The sequence below is a fragment of the Styela clava genome, unplaced genomic scaffold (genome assembly GCF_964204865.1).
Source record: "Styela clava unplaced genomic scaffold, kaStyClav1.hap1.2 HAP1_SCAFFOLD_36, whole genome shotgun sequence".
In the NCBI taxonomy this organism is placed as follows: domain Eukaryota; kingdom Metazoa; phylum Chordata; class Ascidiacea; order Stolidobranchia; family Styelidae; genus Styela; species Styela clava.
In genome coordinates, this window is record NW_027556607.1 from 130,001 (window position 1) to 135,000 (window position 5,000).

General features: G+C 56.0%; 2 non-coding genes across 2 annotated transcripts; both read left to right on the top strand.

Moving 5' to 3' along the window:
* Positions 1 to 2,481: 2,481 nt before the first annotated feature.
* On the top strand, positions 2,482 to 4,291 carry LOC144419191 (small subunit ribosomal RNA). Its single transcript, XR_013473900.1, has one exon. It is a non-coding gene; the product is annotated as a small subunit ribosomal RNA (ribosomal RNA).
* Positions 4,292 to 4,589: 298 nt separating this feature from the next.
* Positions 4,590 to 4,743, top strand: LOC144419177 (5.8S ribosomal RNA). Its single transcript, XR_013473886.1, has one exon. It is a non-coding gene; the product is annotated as a 5.8S ribosomal RNA (ribosomal RNA).
* Positions 4,744 to 5,000: the final 257 nt, after the last annotated feature.

The following is a 5,000-nucleotide window of genomic DNA, read 5'->3' on the forward strand; positions in this document are numbered from 1 at the left end:
AAGTACAAACGTGCAAGCATACTAGCCTAACCCTAGGTAAGGCATGTCAGAGCGAAAGACAGTAAACTCGAATGAGCCAAGAAAGAGCGGTGCGGGGCCGGTCGGAGCGCACCCTTTTCTCGGTGGCTGGCGGGCGAGAGAGTGCTGCGTCGCCGGCATCGGCGTCGAAAGAAGCCGAGCCGAAAAAAGTTAAAGTACAAACGTGCAAGCATACTAACCTAACCCTAGGTAAGGCATGTCAGAGCGAAAGACAGTAATTTCGAATGAGCCAAGAAAGAGCGGTGCGGGGCCGGTCGGAGCGCACCCTTTTCTCGGTGGCTGGCGGGCGAGAGAGTGCTGCGTCGCCGGCATCGGCGTCGAAAGAAGCCGAGCCGAAAAAAGTTAAAGTACAAACGTGCAAGCATACTAGCCTAACCCTAGGTAAGGCATGTCAGAGCGGAAGACAGTAAACTCGAATGAGCCAAGAAAGAGCGGTGCGGGGCCGGTCGGAGCGCACCCTTTTCTCGGTGGCTGGCGGGCGAGAGAGTGCTGCGTCGCCGGCATCGGCGTCGAAAGAAGCCGAGCCGAAAAAAGTTAAAGTACAAACGTGCAAGCATACTAACCTAACCCTAGGTAAGGCATGTCAGAGCGAAAGACAGTAATTTCGAATGAGCCAAGAAAGAGCGGTGCGGGGCCGGTCGGAGCGCACCCTTTTCTCGGTGGCTGGCGGGCGAGAGAGTGCTGCGTCGCCGGCATCGGCGTCGAAAGAAGCCGAGCCGGAAAAAGTTAAAGTACAAACGTGCAAGCATACTAGCCTAACCCTAGGTAAGGCATGTCAGAGCGAAAGACAGTAATTTCGAATGAGCCAAGAAAGAGCGGTGCGGGGCCGGTCGGAGCGCACCCTTTTCTCGGTGGCTGGCGGGCGAGAGAGTGCTGCGTCGCCGGCATCGGCGTCGAAAGAAGCCGAGCCGAAAAAAGTTAAAGTACAAACGTGCAAGCATACTAACCTAACCCTAGGTAAGGCATGTCAGAGCGAAAGACAGTAATTTCGAATGAGCCAAGAAAGAGCGGTGCGGGGCCGGGCGGAGCGCACCCTTTTCTCGGTGGCTGGCGGGCGAGAGAGTGCTGCGTCGCCGGCATCGGCGTCGAAAGAAGCCGAGCCGAAAAAAGTTAAAGTACAAACGTGCAAGCATACTAACCTAACCCTAGGTAAGGCATGTCAGAGCGAAAGACAGTAATTTCGAATGAGCCAAGAAAGAGCGGTGCGGGGCCGGTCGGAGCGCACCCTTTTCTCGGTGGCTGGCGGGCGAGAGAGTGCTGCGTCGCCGGCATCGGCGTCGAAAGAAGCCGAGCCGAAAAAAGTTAAAGTACAAACGTGCAAGCATACTAACCTAACCCTAGGTAAGGCATGTCAGAGCGAAAGACAGTAATTTCGAATGAGCCAAGAAAGAGCGGTGCGGGGCCGGTCGGAGCGCACCCTTTTCTCGGTGGCTGGCGGGCGAGAGAGTGCTGCGTCGCCGGCATCGGCGTCGAAAGAAGCCGAGCCGAAAAAAGTTAAAGTACAAACGTGCAAGCATACTAACCTAACCCTAGGTAAGGCATGTCAGAGCGAAAGACAGTAATTTCGAATGAGCCAAGAAAGAGCGGTGCGGGGCCGGTCGGAGCGCACCCTTTTCTCGGTGGCTGGCGGGCGAGAGAGTGCTGCGTCGCCGGCATCGGCGTCGAAAGAAGCCGAGCCGGAAAAAGTTAAAGTACAAACGTGCAAGCATACTAGCCTAACCCTAGGTAAGGCATGTCAGAGCGAAAGACAGTAATTTCGAATGAGCCAAGAAAGAGCGGTGCGGGGCCGGTCGGAGCGCACCCTTTTCTCGGTGGCTGGCGGGCGAGAGAGTGCTGCGTCGCCGGCATCGGCGTCGAAAGAAGCCGAGCCGAAAAAAGTTAAAGTACAAACGTGCAAGCATACTAACCTAACCCTAGGTAAGGCATGTCAGAGCGAAAGACAGTAATTTCGAATGAGCCAAGAAAGAGCGGTGCGGGGCCGGGCGGAGCGCACCCTTTTCTCGGTGGCTGGCGGGCGAGAGAGTGCTGCGTCGCCGGCATCGGCGTCGAAAGAAGCCGAGCCAAAAAAAGTTAAAGTACAAACGCGATGCTAATGAGCGAGCCGTTGTCTCGACTAATATGTAGGGGGCGTTCGATCGAGCGTCTGGCTTGAGCGCTTGTCGGCCTAGCAGAACGGTCGCATTGTTATGCCCGGGTTTTAGGCACCGCTGCAGGCGGCCGGCAGAGCTCTTGTTTGTGCGAAACTGAATGGATCGAGCCCGAGAGAGGGCGAGCAAAGAAAAAACGCAAATCGCTCCGCCTGGCACTGCCGGCGAGGGCGTGGACGTCGCGGCCAGCGACTGTCGAAGCTGAGTACGGCCGCAGGCGATCGCCTCGGTCTTAAACGAATGCGACGAGCACGCGCCGGGCGGCCCAGCAAGGGCCGAGCGCAGCTGTCGCAGCTATCTGGTTGATCCTGCCAGTAGTGATATGCTTGTCTCAAAGATTAAGCCATGCAGGTGCAAGTACGAGTTCTCGTAAAGCGAAACTGCGAATGGCTCATTAAATCAGTCTTGGTTTATTTGGTCTCGTAAGCGAAGTGGATAACTGTGGTAATTCTAGAGCTAATACATGCATTAAGCGCCGACTTCGGGAGGCGCGCTTTTATCAGATCAAAACCGACCGGGTTCGTCCTGTGACGTTTGATGACTCTGGATAACCACGCGGATCGTACGGTCTCTGCACCGACGACGTATCATTCAAGTGTCTGCCCTATCAACTGTCGAAGGTACGCTACGTGCCTACCTTTGTGATAACGGGTAACGGGGAATCAGGGTTCGATTCCGGAGAGGGAGCCTGAGAAACGGCTACCACATCCAAGGAAGGCAGCAGGCGCGCAAATTACCCATTCCCGACACGGGGAGGTAGTGACGAAAAATAACAATACAGGACTCTAACGAGGCCCTGTAATTGGAATGAGTACATCCTAAAACTCTTAACGAGTATCCATTGGAGGGCAAGTCTGGTGCCAGCAGCCGCGGTAATTCCAGCTCCAACAGTGTATGCTAAAGTTGTTGCGGTTGAAAAGCTCGTAGTTGGATTTTGGGCGAGCGCCGCCGGTCCGTCGCAAGGCGTGTCACTGGTTGCGTTCGCCTCACCTTCGGTTCTCCGTCGGTGCTCTTGACTGAGTGTCGGCGGTGGCCGATAAGTTTACTTTGAAAAAATTAGAGTGTTCAAAGCAGGCTGTTCGCCTGCATAGTGTTGCATGGAATAATGGAATAGGACCTCGGTTCTATTTTGTTGGTTTTCGGAGCACGAGGTAATGATTAAGAGGGACAGACGGGGGCGTCCGTACTCTGCCGTTAGAGGTGAAATTCTTGGATCGGCGGAAGACGAACTACTGCGAAAGCATTCGCCAAGAATGTTTTCTTTAATCAAGAGCGAAAGTCAGAGGTTCGAAGACGATCAGATACCGTCCTAGTTCTGACTATAAACGATGCCAACTAGCGATCGGGAGGCGTTACCATGACGACCTTTCCGGCAGCTTCCGGGAAACCAAAGTCTTTGGGTTCCGGGGGAAGTATGGTTGCAAAGCTGAAACTTAAAGGAATTGACGGAAGGGCACCACCAGGAGTGGAGCCTGCGGCTTAATTTGACTCAACACGGGGAAACTCACCCGGCCCGGACACAGGTAGGATTGACAGATTGAGAGCTCTTTCTTGATTCTGTGGGTGGTGGTGCATGGCCGTTCTTAGTTGGTGGAGCGATTTGTCTGGTTAATTCCGATAACGAACGAGACTCTGGCATGCTAAATAGTTACGCGACCTTCTCGGTCGGCGTCTAACTTCTTAGAGGGACTAGTGGCGTTTAGCCACACGAGATTGAGCAATAACAGGTCTGTGATGCCCTTAGATGTCCGGGGCCGCACGCGCGCTACACTGAGTGAAGCAGCGAGTGTCTAACCTAGGCCGAAAGGTCCGGGTAACCCGTTGAACCTCATTCGTGATTGGGATAGGGACTTGCAATTGTTTCCCTTGAACGAGGAATTCCCAGTAAGCGCAAGTCATCAACTTGCGTTGATTACGTCCCTGCCCTTTGTACACACCGCCCGTCGCTACTACCGATTGAATGGTTTAGTGAGATCCTTGGATCGGCCCCGTCGCGGCTGGCAACGGCCGCGTCGGCGTGTCGAGAAGACGATCAAACTTGATCATTTAGAGGAAGTAAAAGTCGTAACAAGGTTTCCGTAGGTGAACCTGCGGAAGGATCATTACCGAAGGTGGTGGTAGGCCCCGGCCGACCGCGCACTGAATTGTCTTTGGGTGCCGCCGAGAGGGCGGCCGTCAATCGGGGTTCCGCCCCGTGCGACACGCGTAACACGTTGGCATAGCAAGGCAGCCGAGTGCGATGGTGGCTTCTGGGCACCGCGCTCGATGTGCCGCCGGCCCAGCCCGGCGGTCGCTCGGCGCCGTTTGTTGGTGTTTTTGTGCAGTTGTTGTCGGTGGTGGTTTTGTGGTCGATCCCACAGTGTGACGTCCGCGCGCTTCGGCGCCGGGCGAAACGTCGAGGACGACTCTTAACGGTGGATCACTCGGCTCGCGAGTCGATGAAGGACGCAGCCAAGTGCGAGAAGTAATGTGAATTGCAGAACACATTGAACGTCGACCTTCTGAACGCGAATTGCGGTCTCGGGTCAATCCCGGGACCGCGTCTGCCTCAGGGTCGCGTTCGTCCTCACCCGAGGGCCGTCGCCTGGCCTCTGCGAAGACGGCCGGGCGTCGCCCCAAGTTGAAGCGGTCGCCGAGCTTTCTCGGCGCGACCGCGTGTCCCGTACACCGCCGGCCCCTCGACGTGTTCAACTACGTTCGAGGGGCGGGTCCAGGTCGGTCGGTCCGGTCACGAGATCAAGACCGACCGTGGGCCAAGGCGGCGACGGTACGCGCTCGGTCGGCGCCGGCGGCGACGACTTGCGATGCCAGCGG